At 36.9% G+C, this 26,452-nt stretch overlaps 1 pseudogene; it reads left to right on the top strand.

Moving 5' to 3' along the window:
* Window positions 1-505: 505 nt before the first annotated feature.
* On the top strand, window positions 506-26,175 carry LOC132306334 (uncharacterized; annotated as a pseudogene).
* Window positions 26,176-26,452: the final 277 nt, after the last annotated feature.

The following is a 26,452-nucleotide window of genomic DNA, read 5'->3' on the forward strand; positions in this document are numbered from 1 at the left end:
TAAAATTCATTTTGCATAATGTAAGTGGCTAGACAACACACACAATTACTGCAATTTAGAGCAATCTCTTTGCAAGGATGGTGAAATTGATTGATCTCTTAAGTCCACACAATTTAGAGCATTGTGTTCAGTTTTGGAGTACGTAACCTTTTCCCCTGATTTTTTTTATTTATTTATTTTTTATTTGGTTAAATGGAATGAATAGTAAAAATGATGGATAATGTAACATTTTTTTTTTTATTTGGTTGGAAGGAAGGAAAATAGAGTTTTTATATTCTTTTATTAATATGTCCTTATTATATCCAATTATAAAAATTAAATATTCATTTCAAATATTTAGAAAGGTTAAAAATGTAAATTACTCAATAATTGTTAGTTATCTAATTTATTTATTTTTTTCTCTCCTCTTCTCCCAATTTTGGGCGGACAAAGAATTACAAAAGTAAGAGGGATGCGTCACTTCCTCCCTCTCTTTCCTTCCCTCCAACCAAATATAAAAAGCTTTCAATTATTCCTCCTCTCATCAATCCCTCCTCAATTCTTTCCTCCAACCAAACGTAGCATAAGGGAATGTTTCTGATTTCTGACCGAATAATAATAGAGTAATTACGATAAGAATTATGAGTTATCAAAACAACTGACAAATGTAATTTCTTTAAATAAAGGAGGAGGTACTTGTAATTATAACAAATCTGATTAGAAGTGATTGTAATTTACTTATTACTTTTTTATTCTTCATCTACTTCTTATTTTTTCTTTTTTTCTTTTTCATAACAATAACAATGTTTTTTTTGCTTTCTTTTAATCTTTTGATCAACTTATAAGCATTCCCTGATTTTCTTGTTAATGCTTATACTTCTTAAGTTAAATTTCTTCTTTTGCTGTGGGTTTAGTTGGAGATTAGATGTGACCCAACATCCATCAGTGATCCTCGAGACGGCGAGCTACGATCGCACAATTCGGTTCTGGGAAGCCCAAAGCGGTCGATGCTATCGTACCATTCAATACCCAGATTCTGTAAAGTCTTTCTTTCTGCGTATAAATCTTTATTTTTGATTTTAATTACCATTAGTGTTTTGTTTCTAGAATTTTGGTGGTCTCTCTCTGATATGTTGTTTTCATATTCTTCTCTTTGTGGGTGTTTTTTTTTTCCTTCCAAATTTTGTCAGTCAGTTGTTTGATAAAATGTGTCAATGAAAAATTCTGTTTATCAATGATTTAGGTTTCAAGGGTCTGGAAATGGGTCATTAAGGTGTAGAAGTTAAAGGGTCATATAGGAGTTATATAATGAGTTGTTGTAATATTGTGTGGTTATATTGGTGGATGCAGCAAGTTAATAAGCTGGAAATAACCCCGAATAAGCAGTTCCTGGCTGCAGCTGGAAATCCTCACATTCGACTCTTTAATGTTGATTCAAACACCCCTCAACCTGTATGCCTTGATCATCTCTTTATTCTATCATCATAGATTCATTTTCTATGGTTAATTAACATGTTTACATTGGTGAATGATAGGTCGGGAGCTATGATTCGCATACTAATAATGTCACAGCTGTGGGGTTTCAATGCGATGGAAATTGGATGTATTCTGGTTCGGAAGATGGGACAGTAAAAGTTTGGGATTTGAGGTGAGTTATATGTTATATGGATAAAAGTGAGAAGTGCCCTTGTTGGATAATATCAGTGGGTTATGTGTTGGACATGTCTGGTCATGTATGGACCAACAAGCATATTTGATAATTCTGTAAAAGTATAAAATTCTCTTACTATGTTCCTTTATTACAGGATTGCTTCAAAATGAGTGAAGTACCCATGTCAAACACTTTATATTACCATAAAGCATCTTAAATTAAAGAAGAGTACTAGGCAATTTGAATATTCAATCATGTCTCTGTGTCCCTGGAACTGGATTCAGATATCAAATAAATCCGAACTTAGACGCATATCCACACCTGAGACATGTACTGAAATATAAAATAAGTTTATGCACCTATTCCATAAATGGAAACAACCCCTTCATGTGGGCCTTGGCTAAAAGGTAATGTTGGTCCATCGTGACCCAGAAGTCACGGGGTTCGAAACTAGCAACAACCTCTCCGTGTGAGGTAAGGTTGCGTACATCTAACCCCCTCCAGACCCCGCAATGGCAAGAACCTTGTGCACTGGGCCAGTTCTTTTTATCATAAATGGTTAATGGGGGGAAAAAAAAAAAAAATTAAGAGTAAACTTGTGCGATTGCTTTCTGGTCGTTTCTTGTGAAGGTCTGTTTGTTCTTCTTTTTGGCTCGGTAACGTTTATGCCATGTCATGTTCTCAGTTCAAGTCTGTTACAGGGCTCCGGGTTGTCAAATGGAATATGAAAGCTGTGCTGCTGTTAACACGGTCGTTCTTCATCCTAATCAGGTGATATATTATTACCTTATTCAATATTAGTCCAGATTAGCTTTCTAAGTACAAATCCGTTTCCTGTGGGTATATTTGGATTAAATAGATAAATAAGCAAAATTATTTTTTCATTTGGGATCAACCTTAATGGTTAGATAAACCAATGCATTTGCTAGAAGTTGGGAAGCACCAAAAAGGAGTGATCTGATTCTAGTTAATATGGTTACAAATACAACCTAAAGGCTGATATAAAAATTGATTGGTAGTGAGGGAAGTCCTGATTGTTTAGTTGGTAAATTGTTGATATTTGGCCTTCAGGTTGTATTTATAGCCTCATTAGTGTGACCCAAATCACTCTTTTTGGTGTTTCCCAACAATTGAGACGGATATGTTATTTGTTTTGAAGTATAATATGACAAAATGAACATGAAAGAGAGTTTAATGTACTAATATATAATACTTGAATTATCCGACAGTCTTGCTATGTGTATGTCCAATTAGACACATCAGATAGAATCCTATATCCATACCTAGGTGTTCAGATCTAAAAGCTATTTTTCAGTGCAGGCACTAAGTGTTATGCAATAGAGTCAAAACATTGTGTAGTCTAATGTCTTAGACATCATCTCCTTATGAAAAAGATAGTGTAACAAAAGATATCTTTTGGCTATGCTGTGAAGATTATCCAGTGGCCACTCTGATTTTCCATTATAGCCAAACAACATGGGATCTGAGCTATTCACTGCTATTGTAATATTTCTTGTTATTTTATCCCAAAAAAAAGCCGTGGAATTGCAAAGATTATTGTGTATCTATGTTACATGGACTTCGGTACATGTGTCAGGTGCCTGTATGTATCCAAGTTTTGATGTGCGGAATGGCCAAACTGTACAACACTGGGATACTACTAAATATTCATAGTAAAATATTTTAACTTTATTTTCTAGAGTAAAATAACGCCTTGATGTAACAAACTGTTCAATATAGGCTTTTAAACTGAAGAATTGAATATACATTTAGGTGCAGTCCAACAAAAAGTGTTGGACACGTATCCCATATCTAGGTCTGAGTATTGTGTGCCTGACATGGATATTTCACGCTTTTTTATAGAGTCCATGTAACACTGCTGTGTATGGGGCTATGCTTGAAGATGGTTTCAACTTTAATGACAACTTTGTGTTGGGTAATACTATGTCAAGTGAAAAGTGGCTCATTTGTTACTTGTAGAAAATTTTGAACTCTAGAAATGACATTCTCTTGTGTTTGTGGTGCAAGTGTAGTGCCACTATGTTAATAAGCATTTTTAGCTAAATCAAGATAAGGGGAAAGTGGTTTTCTGATTCTGATTGGGTGTACTTGCATGGATATAGGGGCAAGTGTATTGCCACTATCTCTTGATGTGAAAGTTCGTCACACACACACACACACACACACACACATATTATTTATATTATATTGCTATTACAATGATAAGGATATATAGCCTTATCCAACTGTGGGAATACACTCATTTTCCGAAATCATTTGAATTTTGGGTGTTTTGAAATCATGTTGGGAAAATTGAACTTTCACAATTTGTAAGTGTTTGCCTGTTTCAACCAACTCATGCATAGGTTATTTGTTTTGCTTAGTTTAGATGGTTTTGGCAGGTGGTAATGGTTGCTGAAGTAAATGTAATGAAGGCTTCCGAATATGGTTTGTTAGTTACCGGATTAGAGGTGGTGGAGGATTGGGTTAGTGGTTGTGATTGCAACTTCATTAGTGGTTTTGGTGGATTTGACTTGTGAAGTGACTGCCAGATTTTATAACCTGACATTGGCATAGGTGGTGTACCTCTCCATTCCAAAGGGGAGGTGAGGGGTTCGAGTCCAAGTGGGGCAAAATTGTGTGGCAAAGTGAGTTGTTTACACCCCCGACGAAAAAAGAAAAAAAAGGAAGAGTGACTGCTAGATTTAGTAGTGGTTGTAGGATTTACTTGTGTGGCATGGAGAAGCTCACGGCAACTCCCATCAATGAAATTAGGACTATTCATTATTTTTGGAAAACTCATACATATTTTAATATAAATATTAAAAAATAGTGATAATAATAAAGTAATCTCATAATGGAAGTTGCACAAGTAAGAATAGTACAGGGTAAAATGAGGAATTTGATCTTGGCAGTCTTATGCTCATCATGACAAATTCATCAGATATATATTTGGGAGTCAAAAAGACTTCAATCCTTTTATTTCTTTCATTTAAGCAGATGTAAATTGATTCGATTATGTGTGATTCACGGATTCTTCATTTTTAGTGAATATTGTATAGAACTCCGTTCTAGATTCCTACTAACTTCTGGATGACAAGAAATGTTCCCTTTTTACAGTGTATTGCTTGTTCATTAGGTGTATTATTTGTTGAATCAATCTTGAATTATTTCTAAAAAGGTTACCCTTTTTATTTATCATCAGCGATTTTCTAAATTCTTCATGAGACAATACTACAATGCATAAATTCCTGATCTTGAAGTTGTTATTACTCTTATTACTCAGCTGCACTTGCGCTTTTTTTTTATTTATTATTATTTATGTGACTGTACTACCTTTTCAATAAAAAAAATTCTGTTGGTCTATCCTATCTCTAATGTATATTGGTTCCCCCCAAATAGGGTTGTTTCAAACAAATTTTTAGGTTTTTATACATTGACATGAGCTTTGAGGAGCTATTCTTTCGCTCGTCCATTCAGATCATCTTAATATATATATATATATATATATATATTTGGTTGTTTTAGAGAGTGGTTATTTGCAATCTGTTCTTTTCTTTGTTTTTTTTGCTCATTTAAATCTCATACTGTAATACTTGGGTGATTTCTATTTTAATATATCTATCTTGTTTGTGTTTTAAGACAGAGCTGATATCTGGGGACCAAAATGGAAATATACGCGTTTGGGATTTGACGGCAAATTCATGCAGCTGAGTTGGTATGTGTTGGTATAGCATATAATATTTTTTTTTGTGTGCAAGTATGTGATTATGAATTACTTGAACAATAGACTGATTCTATTAAATTTCCTTTATCAGATATTTTTTGGCAAGGGCATTTAAAATAACATCTCATGCAGAATATATAGACACACTCTGCTTTTTCTTAATTCAGCATGTTGACATGTTTAAGAACCATTAGCATTTTATATGTTTCTCTCAGTATCATATCACAAATCCCTGAAATTAAACTCTTTTTGGTAAAATTTATTCCGTCCTTTTAGAAAAAAACTGATTTGTGATTCTGTTGGAAAAAGAAAACTTGAAAATTTCATCTTTCTAATGTCATTCTATCTGTAAGGACATATCAAAAACCCAAAACATAACTCCTTTCGGTAAAGTTTATTCTGTCTTTTTAGAAAAACACTGATTTGTGATTCTCTTGGAAAAGGAAAACTTGAATTTTCAGCTTTCTAATTTCATTGTATCTGAAAGGACAATGGGGATGAGTTAAAAAAAGGAAAGGATTAAGCTGCATTTGCATTTAAAAGTTTAGGAGCTGTTACTCTGTGTAATGGTAAAAACTTGGGCAGCCAAACTTGAGAGCAGTCTCAAGAGCAGCCACTCTTGTGCAAGACAATGTAAAAGCTTAGGTGTGTGTCTAGTCCACCCCTACCAGCACCCCTCACAGGCGGGACTAAATAATAACCTTTTAAAATTTGAAACTGTAATTCAGGTACCAGAAGTGGATACAGCTTTGAGGTCTCTGAATGTTATGTGGGATGGAAGCTTGATTGTTGCTGCAAATAACAAGGGTACATGCTACGTTTGGAGTTTGCTGAGGGGAAACCAGGTCACTTTTTTTAGAACGCAATTTACTCCCTCAACTGCTTTGATATGAACTTGTCTTTACAACTCTTCGTTTTACCAAATAATTTGATCTGCTACACATGATGTCCAACTTTGAACCACTTCATAAACTACAAGCACACAATGGTTACATTTTGAAGTGTTTGCTGTCGCCAGAGTTGTGCGATCCCCACCGGTCTGTTTCATACAAATTCTTCCTTCCCTTCCCTTTTTCGCCACATTGAAGCAATTTTTCGTTCAGCATACTTTTAACTCCATACATTTCATACTAGTAACTGTAGTGCTTACTTTTATTGAATGTTCTGTTTTCTACAGTTAAAACATGGAATGTCGATGGCTTCACCTTAGAAAAAACTTTAACTGGTAATTCTTAAAACCGATATCATTAGCATATTATTATGTTTGTTCAGATAAAATCAATGGCCTTTAACACAGATACCTTTTTATTTTGTTAACCAGGACATCAACGTTGGGTTTGGGATTGTGTCTTCTCTGTTGATGGTGCATTCCTAATCATAGGTACTGGGCATCCATTCCAATATGTCTGCTTCCATTTTAATACATCGTGCTAATATGATTCCGGCATTCTGCTACATTCTGCAACTCATCTTGATTTTTTATTGTCTTGTGCAGCTTCCTCTGATGCAACAGCTAGACTTTGGTCAATGGCAAATGGGGAAGCCATCAGAATGTACCAAGGGCACCATACCGTGTGCTGCGCCCTTCATGTGGAGCTGAACCTTCAACTACTTGAAGGCGGCATGCAGTAATTTTCTTCTTCTTATTTTGTATAGAATCATCAGCAATGTGGAGCCATAATTTATTGCCTTGTATTCTTATCATGTAAATTTAGGAAGTTCACGGATGAGGTTGGGCGACTTTGGACTTCACTTGCAGATTACTATAGTAGGAGGAACTTGGTAGAGAAGGCAAGGGATATATTGGAGGAAGGCATGACTACAGTGGTTACTGTAAGGGATTTTAGTGTGATTTTTGATGCGTACTCACAGTTTGAAGAGAGTATGCTTGCTTTGAAGATGGATGAAATGAGTGAGAGTGAGGAGGACAATGACGGAGAAAAAAGTTCTGTTGAGGATGACAATGAAGATGACTGTTTAAATGTGGCCAAGCTTGAAGAGAAGCTTAAAAGATTCTGGTTGTGTGATGACAAAGATGTCAACTTGAGGTTGGCAAGATTGGAACATCTCATGGATAGGAGGCCAGAACTGGGTAACAGTGTCCTTCTTCGACAAAACCCACATAATGTGGAACAGTGGCACTGGCGAGTAAAGCTTTTCGAGGGTAATCCTATGAGGCAAATTCTGACTTACACTGAGGCAGTGAGGACTGTTGATCCCATGAAAGCTGTGGGGAAGCCTCATACCCTGTGGGTTTCTTTTGCTAAGTCATATGAAGGCCACAAAGATATTGTCTATGCAAGAGTTATTTTTGATAAGGTTGTACAAGTCAACTACAAAACGGTGGATAACCTGGCTAGTATTTGGTGTGAATGGGCGGAGATGGAACTGAAGCACAAGAATTTTAAGGGGGCACTGGAGCTTATGAGATGAGCCACGGCAGAGCCATCAGTAGAGGTCAAAAGGAGAGGTAATTATTTCCTTGTTAATTTGTGCTATATTATAGTTACTTGTCATTCTCCTAACTGAGGTATCATGATAAATTTGTTTTTTTTGACGAGAGTACACACCAAATTTTGTTTGAATGTATTATCACATATATATTTTTTCCTAAATGATGACGATTTTATTGCAAAGGATAATCAATGAAATACACGGCTATAAGAGAAGGCATACCCTCTCAGTACAAAGTCTCTACTAATGAGAACATCCACTTCCAATAGCATTGGAAGAGAAAAAAGAAAAAAAACCTACTTAAAATTAAAGATGCTACAATGTAGCATAAATGTCATTTAGGGTACATCCCATGATGTCTGTGGCCTCCCACAAAGCCTGCTTTGCAACAATCTCTGGAGGATTGGAACCATTATCATGAGCTCTAGAATTCCTTTCCTTCCAAATATGCCGCACAAAAGAACTAAACAGTTTGCTACCTTACTGTTGAAAGAATCATTATGGAATTTAGAGGTAGCCCAGGCCATAAGATGAGATGAGGTGTTAACAGTAGGCATCTCCCAATGCATGAACTCACAAATCCAAAACCACATCTGTTTAGAGAAGGGACAGTGTATAAACAGATGATCATTTTGAGTCTTCAGCTCCAAAACACAAGTGACTTATTGCTGCTAGAGATATTCCTTTCCTCTTGAGGTTATAAGATGAAAAATTCCTACTCCGGGAAATCACACAATCCGTAACTGATTCCCTTGGCCTACTTCCATTCCAACAAATAGGATACCACGGCACAGCAGGCAGCTTAGATCTCCAACAATTCCAAGCTCTTTTAAAGGAAAATCTCCCTCCATCCCACTCTATAGTATCATTTCCTTGATGGGTTGGAGAGATGAAGAAGGGTGAGGGAGCTCACCTCCCATCCCTTATAAGTTCACTCACCGAAGCTGTTTTGGGAAGATTTAGTATCCTATAAATTCTGTGAGAGAATAACTGAATCAACTTATGTTCATTGTATATAGGATCCAAGAATAACCTGGTAGAAGCACCATCTCCAATATGGAAGGATATAAATTGCAAAATATATTGTCTATGACATAGCATGTCATTCCATAGTTTGGAGTAAGATGAAGAATGGACAGCTGTCCAGAAATCAGCAGAAAACCTTCGATGAAACCAGGCTACCCATAAGCAATCCTTTGATCTGATGAAATCCCAAGCCAATTTAATAATAGCAGCATAAGCATAATTAATATTATGCACCTTCCTGAGCCCAAAACCACCTTCCTGTTTAGTGGAGGTAACAATATCCCAGTTTAAACAGTGAGTTTTCCTATTCCCATCAGTAGATCCCCATTAGAAATTCCTCATCCGTCTTTCCACCTCAGTGACCACAGAAGAGGAGAGAGTAAAAACCCAGCACCAGTATTGAACGAATAAAGCACTGATCTCACTAGTTCAAGTCTTCCGGCAAGAGATAGGTTAAGACCATTCCATGAGCATAATCTGGATTTAACTTTGTCAATTAATGGTGAACAATGGTGTTTCCTCGGACCATTAGGCAACAAGGGTAATCCCAAGTAAGTGATAGGAAAGGCTCCCACTGAACAATTAAGTAAAGATACAATTATTCTTTTTCTCTTAACAGACAGAGAAAAGAAAATCTAGCTCTTGTCTTTGTTCATCACCAGACCAGAGAGGTTTGAAAATTTGTGTAAAGCCTCATTCACAGCTCTGGCAGTCTTGATATTGGCCTTTTTCAACACTCTAATTTTATAAATTTCGCCAATTTGAAAGAAAACACGTGTTAGGAAAAACATTTTAGTTTGGAAACCTACCTCGGTTGAAAGCGCCCTTTTTGAATCTTCCCCTGTTCTCCCTCCCTTTTTTTTTTTTTTTTTTTCTGCTCCTTTTCCTTCTCTTTCTCGTTCGCCGAACCAATCTTTGATATATATCTTGTTCTCTTTCTCTCTAACAGCCCCCTTTTCTTTCTCTCTTTAAACTCACGGACAAGTCTGTACTCCCTCTTTTTCTGGTTCGTCCTTTCTTTTGCTGTCCTCTCCTAGGTGCTGTATGGGAGTCAAAAATAGATAAATATCATGGTACATAACTGTAGTACAAGTGTCTTGTGTGAATGCCTAATAACCAACAGGTGTAAGTAAAATGAACTTAAGGTGTGACACGTCACGCTTTATCTCCTGTACAAGTGCAGGAGCAATCTAATACACGTCCTAGTGCGGCATGCAAGCTGCCACATGTAAACCACTAAAGGAACTTTAGCATATTTCCATTGCCCTCCCTTACAAACAACTCTTATCACACCAAGGTCCTTACTTAAATCCCACATCTTCTAAAAATCCACTTGCATCCCATTTTTTCCATAAAAACACCAAAATGATATAAAATAGTCTCTAAAATTTAAATCAAGTGTACACAAGTCACAGCTCATAATCTAAACCTAATTTAAAATTCGGGATGTGACAAAAGTACTCATCTCTTTATCTATCTGGAAAAAATATTAATTACAAAAGCATGCATTAAATAGTAAGAAAGTACCAAGCTTGGTACAAATTTGTTTTGATGTCAATAGCATCATTAAGAAGTTTGTGCTCAAGTAGTCACAACTTCTTTCTTTCTTTTTTTGATAAGTAAAGAAGAGGGTAGTCCGAAGGCCTGTAAATGAGGATTTTGAAGTGAATGAACTTTCACCTTTCTATACCGAATTAGAAGTATAGTCCATGGGATAAGGGGATATGCTCACAACTTTTACTTACCCTTTACATGAAATCAATTCCTTGTTTGTTGGCATTACTGCCCTCAAATAATATTCATTATATTCAAGAAAAATTTCATCTTCTTCTCAATTTTCAAAATCCTTTTTGCAAGCTTAATATTTCCGCTTTGTGGACCTCTATTCAACTGATTTTCCTTGTTCCTTGTTCGTGACAATTTTATTGGGCCTGCAGCGGAGAAGTTCTCTTCTTGGCTTCTTATATATATTCATAAGTGTATATACATAATGTATTTGATTATGTAGCTATGAAATTATACACCTGTATTTTTCTTTATCTAAGTAAAGACATGCATGGATGCTTTCTTTATCAGTTAATGGATTTGTGTAGAATTGAAATATATGCTAAGTTGCTAACATAACTAGTCTTCTACTGATGTTTGTATTATTTGTTTAGGTGGGATTATGGGATTTTATTAATGAAATAATGCCGTGTCAATGAACTACTGAATTACTGTTGAAATATATAAATATTTCTATATAATTGTAGAGCAAAATCCTCCACCAATTATGGTGATCCGGTTAATTTTCTTCCAATTATAAATATTTCTATATAACGGTGGAGCAAAATCCTCCACCAATCATACCAAAGGGCCTTTGGCCCAATGGTATAACCTCCCCATCTTCAAAGAAGAGGGGAGGGGTTCAAGCCTCGGCGTGGGCAAAAATGTGTGTGTGTGTGTTTGCTTTACCATTCAAAAAAAAAAAAAAATCCTCCACCAATCATGGTACCTCCTTTGACTATTTGACACCTTCCATATATTCTTATCTTTACCATGCTTATATTTAGGCGCCTTGTACCCAAGCAATATACATATCTGAATAATAAAAATGTAACCCTTAGTGGCTATTTGTCTATGGATGTAGGCGTTAGTGCCGAACCATGTATATGCCTGTGTTCTCCATCTTTCTCTTTTCCTTTTTCCTATTTGCATTTCTTATTTCCGCATCCAAAATTTAACAATTACATTTCACACCTTTGCTTAGGCACCTTGTAGGTCTCAACTATGTCAAATGAACAAATTCTTATATAATAGGTTACGGTCTTTGCGAACAGGTTGCTTGTCTTTTACAGTTTATTGTAATTTGAATTCATCCAAGTTTATCACTATATTCTCATCCAATTTCATTATTCTATTCTCTTCCTGAGTTTTATGGATTCTAGTCCACTTCAACAAACATCTTCTTTTCCATTTTCTTTTTCTTTCTAAATTTTGTGGGATTCTATCCGTGTATATCCAAGGTTTTTTTTTTTTTACTTATATAAAAAAAAGTATATCCAAGGGTTTATGGATGTCTGATTGACAGGGAATAGTCTGTTATTTTTCTCTTACCTTATAAATTGTAAGGAGTAAGGACATTGCATGAATTTTTCATAATATTTTACATAGCATTCGAATATATTAATTGCAAAATTAGGGTTGTGCTAAAGCAGTGGCTAGGGCACATAAATGCCGCGCCAGAAATTGTGGAGTTGGAGATGTTCTCTATACGTAGATTTGAAAAGAGTTCCATTCTATTGTTTTAAATCAAGTTATTTCACACCATGAGTATTTTAAATCTTATTGTTGGATATTAGTAGATGACATCATTCGCATTTATAGTCATCATGTGTAGTGGCTCTATTTTTATTTCTTCTTTCTTTTTTCATTTTTTTTTTTTTCGATAAGTAATAATAACATAAAAAAGGCGTTCAAAAGGGGAACGCGTCCCTTATACAGAAGTGGAACCGGGAAGAAGGCCCCAAAGAGTCCAAAAAAATAATTAAATCTTCAGAATAGGAGCAAGAGCTCCTCTTCACATAATTGAAAAGAGAACGAAGAATGTGAAATTTCACCATTGCCGAAGACGACTCTTTCCCTTAGAACATTCTACTATTTCTCTCCTTCCAGATGCACCACTATACACAATGTGGGACAATTCTCCAGAAATCGCGTACATCCCTTCTCACACGACATCCTCTCCATACATGAATCAATTCCTTAGTCGATCGTGGCATTACCCAACACATGCCAAACAACCCAAGAATAAGATTCCAATAGTCGTTCGCCATAGGGCAATGCATAAGGAGGTGATCAACTGACTCCCCATCTTTCTTGCATAGACAACACCAATTAACAATACAATTGCCCCTTTTCCTTAAGTTATCAATTGTCAGAATCTTTCTCCAAACAGCGGTCCAGACAAAGAAAGCCACCCTAGTTGGAGCCATGGACCGCCAAATAGTTTTCCACGAGAAGTCACGATTATCAAAATTAGACAGACATAAGAACAAGGATCTTACTTCGAAACGACCGTAGGAAGAAGGAACCCAAATCAAATCATCATTATCTCTACCAACACCCTCCTGCCGATACAGAAGATCCAAAAAAACACATACCTCATCCATCTCCCAATCCTGAAAAGAGCGTCGAAAGTGCACATCCTACGTAATCCCACTGCTATCAAGCCGATAACAGTCAGCTACGTAGGCGTGTTTATCAATTGCAATACTTAATAATCTAGGAAATGTACGAGATAGTGGCTGATCACCACACCAAAGATCTTTCCAAAACCGAACGCGACGTCCATCACGGACTTTGAATTTGATATGAGCAGAAAAGGCATCCCAGCCCTTTCGAATAGACTTCCACATCCCTAATCGTCTTATGCCAAGTCCACCCAATTTCACAGGCTTGCAAACTTGCTCCCATTTGACAAGGTGATACTTGAACTCATCACCCCTTCCTCCCCATAGGAAATCCCTTTGAATTTTTTCAATCCTATCCGCAACGGAACAAGGGATTTGGAACATAGAAAGAAAATAAGTGGGAAGGCTCGATAACGTACTCTTAATAAGAGTAACTTTACCCCCCCTTAGACAAGTATTGCTTCTTCCATCCTGCCAATCTCTTCGCATACCTATCGATCACTGAATCCCAACTCCTTACTGTCCTTGAAGAGACCCCTAGGGGCAAGCCCAAATAAGGAATAGGGAAAGAACTCACCTTGCATCCAAGAACTGCAGCTAAAGAGGAGATATCCTGAACATTCCCTACTGGGACAAGCACACTCTTAGCCATATTGACCTAAAGCTCGGAAACCGCCTGAAAACAAGTCAGGATACACCTCAAATATCGGAGTTGAGATACATCAGCATCACAAAAAACTAGGGTATCGTTTGCAAAAAGTAAATGAGAAATCTCCATCTGATGGACTAAATCTCTACCCACCCTGAATCCCTTAATAAAACCAAGGTCCTCTGCCCTGCGCATAAGTCTGCTTAAACCCTCTATAACAATAAGAAAAAGGAAAGATGACAAAGGATCACCTTGTCTTATACTCCGAGTGCAACCAAAGAAACCAGCGGGAGAACCATTCACAAGAATTGAAAACTTAATAGATGAAAGACAAGTCTCAATCCACTTCCTCCATTTACTTCCAAACCCCATTCTTTGTAACAAATAGAGTAGGAAATTCCAGTTCACATGATCGTATGCTTTCTCAATATCAAGTTTGCATAATACTGTAGGAATACTACTTCGCAATCTGGAGTCCACACATTCGCCGGCAATAAGAGCTGAATCAAGAATTTGCCGTCCTCCAACAAAAGCGTTCTGAGAGTCCGAAATAATCCCATCCATTACTTCCCTCATCCTTAGAGCAAGCATCTTTGCAATAAGGTTTTTTTTTTTTTTTTTTTTCCTCCCTAGTTGGTACTCACACACACATGCCTCCACTGAGCCTCGAACCCTTGACATCTCTTTGAGAAGTAGGAGCTTGGTACCGCTAGGCCATTGACTTGTTGGTACCTTAGCAATAAGTTTGTAAATACAACCCACCAAACTAATTGGACGGAAATCCTTTATGTCAGAAGCGCCTCCCTTCTTAGGGATAAGGGCAATAAATAAAGCATTAAACGACTTCTCAAAGACGCCAGAAGAATGAAACTCCTGAAAAGTACCCATTACCTCATTTCTTACTACTGCCCAACTTTCCATCAAAAAACGCATAGTAAAACCATCAGGCCCCGGAGCTTTGTCCCCATTACAACTTGATAAAGCCTTTAGAACTTCTTCTTCAGTAAAAGGATTCTCAATCCTATCTCTATCTAGCTTAGAAATAGCCTCAAAATGGAGACCATCAAGTTTAGGCTACCAAACTAATGGCTCGGTGTAAAGCTTTTGATAAAAAAAAAGCAATCCCGTTATGCACTTCTTCCTCCCTCCACAGCTCCACTCCTTCCACCCGAATTCTTTCTATATGATTACTCCTCCTATGAGCGTTAGCTAATTTGTGAAAGAATTTTGTGTTCCGATCTCCTTCTTTTAGCCAAAGAGCCCGAGATTTTTGTCGCCATGAGATCTCCTCCATAGTAGCAATCTCAAAAAGAACCGCTTGACAGGAGACTTTCCTAGAACGTAGAGACTCCACATCCCCTCCTGCCTCCTCAAGACGATCAATCTCGGAAAAATTAGCTAGGACTCTGTTCTTCCTCCATTCCAGATTCCCAAAAACATCCTTGTTCCATTGCTTAAGAGCAAATTTGAGAGCTCTTAACTTCTTTGTTATTGTGAAACTGGGCGAACTTGAAACAATGACTCCCTCCCACCAAGATCTGACTTTCCCTTGGAAATCCTCCGCTCACAGCCATATATTCTCAAATCTAAACGGGGTTCTTCGAGAACACAAACCCCTACAATCCAAGACCAAAGGAACATGATCAGAGGTGACCCTTGCTAACACCGCCTGAGCGACATCCGGGAATTTCTCTTCCCACTCCCAAGAGATTAAAAATTTGTCCAGTCTTGAAAGAGTGATTGGATCCCTACCATTTGACCAAGTATAGGCTGCACCTTCCATTGGTAAGTCAACAAGAAGATGCTCATCAATAAAATTAGAAAATTGATCCATTTCCAAGGACCTTCTTCCCCTTGTAGACCTCTCTGACGGGGACCTGGCAGAGTTGAAATCCCCTCCCAAACACCAAGGGAGAGACCACAATCCTTGGACATGGCTAAGCTCCTCCCAGAAGATAGGTCGCTCATCATCAACAACTGGTCCATTATGTCCATGGACTCCAGTAAAAACCCATCTGAAATTGTCTTCTTCCATCTTAAATACTCAAGACACAGAAAATCTCCCCATCCACATGTCCGTTTGAGATAACCATCTGCTGTCCCACATGACTAAAATCCCACCCGAAGTACCTATAGCATTCAAGGCCTCCCATTTCACAAACCTTCCTCCCCACAAACTCCTAACCACCCCGTCAGAAATGGATGCCAGCTTGGTTTCTTGTAAACAAACAACCTGGGCACCCCACTTCCTTAAAGCTACCTTCACCACCCTTCTCTTGTTCGGATCATTGAGACCACGAGCATTCCATGTAATGATTCGTAACTTCATTAAAAACCAGATAAAATAATCTCCCCTCCACCCTTCCTAAGACTCCTACTCCTGGTTCTTCCCCTTTCCTTCACCACTCCTCTTTTCCCTTTGCAGTTGACTTCAGAAATGAGATTCTTCATCTCTTGTGCCCCTTTCCAAGATGATAAAGGCCTCGTGTTCATAACTTCATTGGTCATTGCAACCTCTCTCCCTTCCACAATTTGCTTGAAGGATAGATAACGTCTGATCATCATTGCCTTCTGAAGAGACTCCCAACAGCTCACTAGTGACTCCAATATTGTCAACTACCCAATCTTTCCCCATGTCAGCAACCTCTTCATCAGGTCGCACCATAGCCAGTGGTTCCTGCACTAGGATTTCAGAACCATTCTCCATCCAAGGTGCAAGCTCATTGGAGCAAACCTGTTGGATAGATCCCGAATCATCAACCACCTCCTCTTCAAGTTCTCTGTCATTCTCATAAATAGAATCTGAGTTTGTAGCAAAATCACCCAACCCAACAAATCTACCAGACTCATTCTCCTCAGCCCCTGCAAAAGGCAAGCAGTTAAGGCCTTTCAATGCTACACTTAATCGAAGCTCTTTGAACAGAGCTACAGCCTCATCATTGGACAACTGAAAATGCAAGTCTCTTCCCACACAGACTGTAACCCCTTCAGATAATTTCTTGACTGCACTGTCAGCGATTTCCATTTGCCTAGAGACACCAGACTCACTATCTTCCTGTCCTTCTGTATTCAGCCCATGCATAAAGTCAGTCCCAGTGTCCGTAACAGTCCATTTTAAGTTTGCCAATGTGCTTCTAGAAAACTGTTTGTGTGCCTTCAACTACTATTAAGAACAGATATTTGGTTTTATTGGCACGTCTATATGCCCCCTTATGGTTCGTGACATAAATTTCTTCTATATCAAATATGAGGTAGACTAATTGTTTAGCAAATTATGATTTTAGATTATGACTTTATTTCTTAGTATTGAAGTTGCCCCATTGGAAACTTTTAAGGGAAAAGAAAGCAATTAACTACACCTTTTCTATTTTGTTAGAAGTTTCATTAAAAAAAGTTGGATCTGATTTGATATGGCGTTTATGAAACCATAACTAACCTTTGGATCTTTGGTCTATCTGTTTACACAACAGTGGCTGCTGATGGCAATGAACCAGTGCAGATAAAGCTGCACAGGTCCTTGAGGCTTTGGACATTATACGTTGATTTGGAGGAAAGCCTTGGTAATTTGGAGTCAACTTGAGCAGTTTATGAGCGGATATTGGATCTAAGAATAGCCACACCACAAATTATAATTAATTATGCAATGCTTTTGGAGGTAAAGACATAGCTTTCGCTGTCTCGCTATTGTCTCTCTGTGTCTCTGGTTTATGTGGGTTGAGAACTAATGTTTCATTATTTTGATTTTTCTAGGAACATAAATACTTTGAGGATGCCTCAAGATATATGAACGAGGTGTCAAGATTTTTAAATATCCGCATGTAAAGGACATATGGGTCACATATCTTTCCAAGTTTGTCAAAAGATATGGGAAATCAAAATTGGAACGTGCGAGGGAGGTGTTTGAGCATGCTGTTGAAATGGTATGTACTACTTAGATTATTGTTGTTTTGTTTTATTGTTATTATTACTATTGGGTAGGTAAGACACAGACACATAATTATTCCTCACAAGGGCTTTGACCCTCAACCTTCCATTTGGAAAGCAAAGGAGATGCTAATAGAGCTCTCTTGGTGTACTTTTCAGATTACCATCCTTCTTAATCCTTTTGATTGTAATCAAATGTTACCTTTGTGTTTTGTCCTCCTCTCCATTTTATTAGCTGCTTATAAAGTCTGCAATCTGCATTATTGAGCTGTATTTGAGATTAAATTGAATATAAGAGGAGGCATGGCGAATAATAGAATTTGTGTGGCCAATTCCATTCATTTGGAAAAAAGACAAGGATGATGATGATGACAACACACGAGATTGTATTGGAACTTCAAACAGAATACACACACACACACACACACATACATATGTTGAAACTTAAAACATCGTCCATTGAGAACTTTTAAGTCAATGACTGCGTAAAATGATTCACAATTTTGAACTCTATGTATTTTGTAAGTTTTTTTTTTTCTTTCTTTCCAAGTAATAAATTATATCACTAAGAGTCATCTATGAGGACACATACCCGTGTGCATGTGCCACTTACAAAGCAAACACCAATACATAAAGACGATCCAAACCCCTATGTATTCACGAAAGAATCCAATTTTTTGTTTAATAAAATGAAAAACAGCTATTGAAGATTGATTCACTAACAAATTTCTCAAAATATTAAACTATGACAAAATCTTTAATTCGACTTACTCCATATTGAGTCATTCTTTCTTCTTTACTATTCCTCTGCTCTACTGGAAGAACAAGTCAGCACATATCTAGGAAGAATTGGAGAAATATCAAACTAAGGACAAAGCCAAAGTCTGCATATCCCTTGTCACGTTACAGGAAGAGAAGATCTGCCGACTTGCCTGATTCTTTGCACATATACAAGCAATTCATGGGATACTTTCCCTTCATTTTCAAGTTGCCAACTGTTAGGATCTTTATATGAGCTTCCAGCCACGCAAAGAATCCCAGGTTTGATGGATTAGATGCCCAAATGCCTTACCAAGGAAAACAAGTATCCAAGTCCCCAATTAATATTAATTACTTGGATCTACTGTTTCACAGGGTCCCCATTTCACCTCATCCTTCCTTTTCCTTGAACAGTTGTAGATTGTTAGTTATGAACAGCAGAATCACCACCTTAATCTCCAAATAACACATTTTCCTCCATCCCAATCCATTTCTTCTTTTACGAAGCTATAGCATTTTTACCAATTTTTCTCTGGTTAGAAGAACTTTGGTAAGGCCATATCCTCCATAGACTTGGTTTGAACTTAAATAAGCGAGGATCATTTAAGATGTTCTGCAGATGATTTAAACGAAGAGTTTGGGTGACATAACCTTCATTACATGTGTGGCTGTTTCTTATGTTCTCCTTGGTTGCTTGCCTAATTAGTCTACCAGAATTATTCTCTTGGTAACATGATTTGAGTAGTTCATTATTAACTAATCTGTAATGGCACGTAATTTATAAAATTGTTCTCAGTGCTGAGATCCTTAAAGATCCATAGCTTGAGGAATCTGAGGGGTCAAGGAGTCTTCACATGTAGTCCCCAAAATAAAAAATTGTCTTTTCACATATTGACAGCCATTTTAGTTTTAAACCTTCAGATGAGCTAGCTCAGCAAGGTTGAGGAGCCAAAATTGCAAAAGCAATCTAAAAGTAGTGGCATAACAAAAGAATTATCATTTTTTTTTTCCTAGTTGGTACTCGCACACTTATCTCTTCTGAGACTTGAATCCCAGACCTCCGTTTGGAAAGTAAGAGGCTGATACTTCTATGCCACTGGCCGTTGGTAACAAAAGAATTATCATTAATAAGCTAATTCTATGGGAATAACAAGGAATGCTGTAGCATCACTAAACGATTGCTGAAACAATATTATCTCAAATGCTGTAATCCAGTTTTATTGTGGTCTTTCAGAACTTGATTATTTATTTTTGGTTGGTGTTACTGATTTAAAAACAAAAAAAAATTACTTCTCCATCTTGTCAAGGTCAATAGATATGCTCTGAAGCTACAGGACCTCACCACTGTGTCCATGGAATTCATGTAAAGGTTTCTCCAAAATCCGAAAGACTTTTGGTGGGAAAATTACACAAGCTGACTCCGTTGATTTCCTCAACCTCTTCATCCTACCAATTTTGTTTTTATCCACATCAAGATGGGCAAATTTGGATAAATGATCCATTGAGAAGTACAAACATGAAGGATCAGTATCTTGAATGTCAAATTGATTTGGTCTCTCATACTCCATCACCTTCCAGACACGAACGACACTGTCTTCACCGGCACTTGCCAGGTACTGGCCATCGGCACTAAATTTCATTGTCAAGATTGAGCCCTTGTGTGCTGAAAATTCTTGTCCTGCGTAAAGGGAGGACAATTCTTTTGACCTCTTCCCATGTAGATGAACCCGAACTCTTCGAACTCTAGTCCCCAATTCCAAGTTGAAATCACTCGGCTTCAAACTTTCTTCCCCTTGCCTGTTGGTAATACGTGATAGGACATTTAATTTTTTAAGCCAGCCCCTCTTCATTTTCTTCTTCATATCCACTGTGTCACCAGCCTCAGCTTCTTCATGTGATCTTCCAACCATTCGATGATGGCTAATTTCATCCGTGACAATCTCTCTCTCCTCTTCCGAATTCTTGATACTACACTCGGAATTCCCCTCATCAGATATATCATCTTGTATCCATCCTGTAGCTTCAGAGCAATTCGACAAAAACTGGTCTTCCAAATCTGAATTTCTTAGCACAGCACCACTGTCTTCAGTAATTCTAATTCTGTCAATTCCCATTTTGATGTCATTATCTCCTGGTTTCTCTCTTTCAACCGGATTCTGATCTAAACTCAAACCCATCCATTTCATGAACCTATGGCGACGCTCACAAACACTCTCTAGATTCTCCGCTGAGAAGGGTTTTGGAAAGACGGTTGGTGAGGTCGGAGAGGGTGGTTTGGTGCTCAGCCACCACGATTCGGCTATCGCCACCGCTGTCTCTTGTGCCGACATCCTTGCCGGTGTCGGTGGTGGTGTAAATCAAACCCAAACTCGGCAACGATGGCTGCTACCGAGACCCGCAAGACCCAACAAACCCCGCCGGAGACGAATCCAAACCGGAATCGGACTCAAACCATGGCAAAGACAAGCTCAGCACCCCGTCGCACCCCGTTGCTGGAATTGCGCCACACGCGCTGATCGACATCTTCTTGAGGAGAGCAGTCACGGCGTGTTGGAGGTCCTCTTTACCGCGCTCGACGGCGATTGGTGGTGGTGTTGTGCTTGTGTGTGTGTATATATAGATATATATCTGTGTGTGTATATAGGAGTATATATATGTCTGCCTATATATATAATATAATTTGTAAATTTACAAATTTTTAAGGGGCCATATTGTCTTTTAATACTAATATTTTGTAAAAAAATAAATTAAAAAAATGAGGGTAGACCAAAGTCAATGGTCAAACCAAAGTCAAAGGGTAAAAATGTTTTTTTACATGTAAAAAGTGGTTGACACACCTGTAAATTAACTTTTGGGGTGTGAGTGAAAAACAGAACAAACGTTTGTAACGTGAGTGATAGTTATTTTCGAAAAATGTTTTAGACTGATATTTGGCCAAACTTTAGGGGGTGTGAGTGAAATTATCCCTAAATTTTAATTGACAATATTTTTATTTTTATTTTTTGGAGATATATTTTTTATTTTTATTTTACCAGTAAAAGAAATACATATATTAAAACTTTCAAACTTATAAGTGGCATTAGTTTCTCGGAAATGTAAAACAATCAACTTACATAGAGAAACTTAAAGAGAGATCATACACTGTTAGGGGAAATATATAGAAAGAAATAAATTCTTATTTTTTATTTTAAAGGTGATAGAATTCTTAAAAGTGGATTAAATATAGTTAATATGCACATAACAATCATTTACTATGAGATTATTAGTGTACATGCACACCACCTCCTTGAAAATTTTCAAAATGGTAAAAGGATAAAACGGGTATTACAACATTACTTTATATCAAATCTCTCCAAAAAGTAATTTGATGGGTGTTTGATTTATGCTCAAATTTTAAAAAATGAGGGAGTTAATAGTACAATTTTTAAAATAGGGGGTGAAAGTGTTATACATAGTATACTTTAGAGTGTTTCTACACATTACCCTTTAATTTACTGCCTTGTATTGTTATCGTGTAACTAAGAGCATCTCCAGTGTATTAAAATACATTTTTGTGTAAAATATACTCAATGTGTAAAGTTTGTGGGGGGGGGGGGGGGGGGGGAAGTTTGGGGGGGGGGGTGGGGGAAGTTTTAAAGAACTAAGAGCATCTCCAGCAGTGTATTAAAATACATTTTTGTGTAAAATATACTCAATGTGTAAAGTAGTATGTTAATAAGATACATTGTCATTTCATCAATGTATAAATTTGTTGTGCATCATAACCCTTTTACACAGGCACATCAACATATTTTCTCTCTCCTCCTACCTTTTCATTTCATTAAGGAATCAACACTATGTTAAGTAGTTTGTAAAAATTATGTGGGGTCTTTAGCACGACACTTGGTTGGTTGTTATTGGCAAATATATTTTTATACAAAAGGTATACGATAATTGCTAGAGGTAAAAATAACGAAAAAGCTTACCTTAGGCAGCATCAGTAGGCCTCGATGCTGATATGGACCAACATAACATGACATGTGTACAAAAAAATTTTAAAAATTAAACTTGAATTATGCGGATCTTTTCACTGGTCATTCAAAAGGAAAGAGGATTTTTTTTTTTTTTTTTTTTTTCTCCGCGTTTGAGAATTTTTTTTTTACCCACAAATGAATTTTTTTCCAGGGAAATTTATACACCAAAGAATTAGATCACCCAACTATTAAAATAGAAAGAAAAACCTTCATATTACAATCCGTTCTATGCCACTGGCCGTTGGTAACAAAAGAATTATCATTAATAAGCTAATTCTATGGGAATAACAAGGAATGCTGTAGCATCACTAAACGATTGCCGAAACAATATTATCTCAAATGTTGTAATCCAGTTTTATTGTGGTCTTTCAGAACTTGATTATTTATTTTTGGTTGGTGTTACTGATTTAAAAAAAAAAAAAAATACTTCTCCATCTTGTCAAGGTCAATAGATATTTTCTGCAATCTGTGGTTTTTGTTTTTTTTTCCCGGTAATTCAACTTTATTAACCAGAAAAAAGGAATATACAAAAAAGTTTGAAAGGCCCAGAGTCTAACAAAGCCAAAAGCTAACCCAAAAACAAGACTATCCCAAAAGAATCCGTGGTTTTTGTTGAGTGATTGTTATTCTTTTTATTTTATTTTTAAAAAGAACATTGATAAGTGTGTTTTTGAGTTGAATGATGGGTATATATGTGTGTGTGTGTGTATATGTTGATAAGTATATATATATATATTTATTTATATATTTGGCAAGTATGGTAAATTACACACTTTACTTTCTTTACTTAATATTGTCTTTACTCTACTTATTGTCTATCAGGCCCCTGCCAAAGCTGTGGAGCCATTGTTCCTACAATATGCTAAACTAGAGGAGGACTACGGTCTAGCAAAGCGAGCCATGGGGGTTTATGATCAAGCTACAAAGGCTGTCCCAGCCACTGAAAAGTTAAGCATGTATGAGATTTTTGGGGTTCCAAAAACAAGGGAGATATATGAGCAAGCGATAGAATCTGGTCTTCCTGAGAAAGATGTGAAGACCATGTGCATGAGATATGCTGAGCTGGAAAAGAGCCTTGGAGAAATTGATCGTGCTTGTGCAGTATATGTATATGCATCTCAGTTTGCAGATCCACGATCTGATCCTGATATCTGGAACAAATGGCAGGAGTTTGAGGTGCAGCATGGAAATGAAGACGCCTTCCGAGAAATGCTTCGAATTAAACGGAGTGTTTCAGCGAGCTATAGCCAGGTATTATCCCTTTTTTTCTTCTTCAAATTATTCTTTCTGATCGAGTTGATTCTATTTATCATGCCCATATTTGACCTTTACTCAAGAATTTTGATAGTGTAGCAGTTTTCCTGTGTTTATGGGTGTTGATACTTTTTCTGCCTTCATTTACTTCATAACATGAAGGAAACTGCCCCAAGGTTTTTCATAGTAGAATTGAGCTTGATTTCTTTGGATACGTAAAAGTATTATGAAAGTGCCTAGAAAGGGGAGCGCATCCCCAAAAAACTACACAAGGACCAAATGGGCCCCCTAACCACTCAACGTATCCACAAAATCCTCCAACTCCTCCATAGATTTACAATTTCTCCCCAGAAGCCAAAAGCCAAAACAATAAAGTATTAAGAATAGAGAACTGAAGCATCCCAATGGGAGTTTCCCCTCCCACGAGGATCACCATAGCACCACATAGTATTATTGAGTTTACGATATTGTATATATTTTCCCCTTTTCAAAAAAAAAAAAAAAAAAAAAAAAAAAGAAGAAAAAGAAAAATTAGTGTTACGTAAGCATGAATGAATATTTTTTAGTACTTCAGATTTTATTTATTAGTTCAATATTTAAAACAATGCAAGGAAAAAAAGGGTTTAAAGGATACAATAAAGGACGTGTAAGATGGGTGTGTGACTCTAATTAGAACGACTGTGGAAAAACAATTAAATTTTCAATTATTGTAGGCTTACATTAAAGGTAAACATTAAGTCAAATCTTTTTGCCTTAGTTATAAATGAACTGGCAAGACACATTCACAATGAGTTTTCAATGTGTCTTATTTGCTGTTGATATTGTTTTAATTGATGAAACTAGACAAGTACTCCGGAATCACACCACCATCAAGTACAAAGAGAATAACTCTTTCTCCGGTCGACAGATCGTCCTCCTCCACGTTGCTGAAACCACCGCACATATCACCTATGGCTTCGAACAGCTTCTGGCACCATAAATGCAGAGGAAGCCCACACATCAATGGACAGATTTGCATGTTAGCATCTTTTTATGTTAGCATATTTTTATGTTTGTTTCGGATAAAATCAATGGCCTTTAAGACAAATACCTTTTTATTTTGTTAACCAGGACATCAACGTTGAAGGCGGCATGCAGTAATTTTCTTCTTCTTATTTTGTATAGAATCATCAGCAATGTGGAGACCACAATTTATTTCCTTGTATTGTTATCATGTAAAATATAGGGGTTGCTTGGTTTAGTTTTAAGAAGACTTTGAAAAAGATAAAAGTTTTGAACGAACTAAGAAAAGAATGTTTTCTGAATTTGAGAACTTGTTTTTTAACTTTATTTTCGTATACAAGTTTTAGAAACTCTCAAGGAAAGGAACTTTCACAGTTGTGTTATCTGAAATTGCTTTTTTAAAAACAAAATGTTTCAGAACAGAATTTGCTTGGAATTTTAAAAAGTGAGAGAACTAACATTACACATATGATTAAAAATATAACTAGCTCTCCAGGAGAGTCATAAATACAACTTATATACATATGCGCGCGCGCACGTGCTTATAACAGTTTATTGTTCTATAGTAGTTAGTGGCAAATTAAAGCATGAATTTCCAGTCAAGATGTACACACGGAAGATAAAATAAAGCTAAAAACTCCATAATTTTTCTCAATTTAGCTACTGAGGAACTGGTTGGAAAAGAAAATAAAGCGCAAAGTGTAGAATTTGATGATTTAGGGTAAAAGTTGTCTTGAGTTATTTCATTATACAGAGTAGAGTATTTATCATTTTACAGAGTATGTACAAGCAAAGAATTACACCAAAAAAGGTAAGAATAAATTACAATTGTCCTCACTAAATTAATGTAGAGAATCAACGTCCTCCTTGAAATCTTCTTTTGATTCTGAATACTTTCCTTTTGATTTTGAATACTTTCCTTTACACAAATTTAACTTGAAGCTCACCAGGATCAACTAAGTCACGAACAAAGTGGTTGTCAACCTCAATGTGCTTTTTGCAGCCATGTGAGTACATGTGAGTAGTGCTAAGGTTGTCGCAGTATAACACCATAGGAGATGATAGGGGACAATTAAGAGGATAAGAAAGCCATAACATTTCTATTGCAGATATGATAGCTATGATTTATGGAATGACTTATCGTATATGCTGGGATTCGATTTGGTATCATTTCTTGAAAATATGAGCATGTGCACTAGAGTTGTGAATGAGTGATTTATCTCATTCAAACATTTTACATATTTCTCTTCTCTCTTCTATATTATATTTCTACTATTTCGGAGGCAGTGATAGCTAAGGCTTTATATTCAACTTCTGCAATAGAACAAGAGACGGTTGGCTTCTTTTTAGAACCCCAAGAGATGAGATTTGGCCCTAAGAATGTACATAATCCAGTTGTAGATCGTAGAGTGTTAGGACTACCTGCCCAATCAGCATCGGAAAAGGATACAAGCTGTAAAGGTCCAGGACGTATACAAATGCCAGCACCGAGAGTGTCTTTTAAATATCGTAAAATGCGCTTGACTGCTTGGAGATGAGTTGTAGTTGGAGCATGCATAAATTAGCACACTCGATTGAATGAATAATATATATCAGGACGAGAGAGAGAGAGAGAGAGAGAGAGAGATACTGAAGAGCACCCACAATACTACGATACTTATGTGGATTAGGGAGAGGAGTCCCATCAATAATAGACATTTTGGATCCAGAAGCAACATGAGTGGAGCACGGTTTACAGTCAGTCATGGTTGCCCGTTTGAGAAGATCAAGATTGTATTTGTTTTGAGCAAGTGTAATGCCATCACTAGTGCCAGAAGCTTCAATGCCCAAAAAGAAGTTAAG

This window comes from Cornus florida, unplaced genomic scaffold (assembly GCF_030987335.1).
Source record: "Cornus florida cultivar Cherokee Brave unplaced genomic scaffold, ASM3098733v1 CherokeeBrave_3.0.0_Hap2_Chr05, whole genome shotgun sequence".
Lineage (NCBI taxonomy): Eukaryota > Viridiplantae > Streptophyta > Magnoliopsida > Cornales > Cornaceae > Cornus > Cornus florida.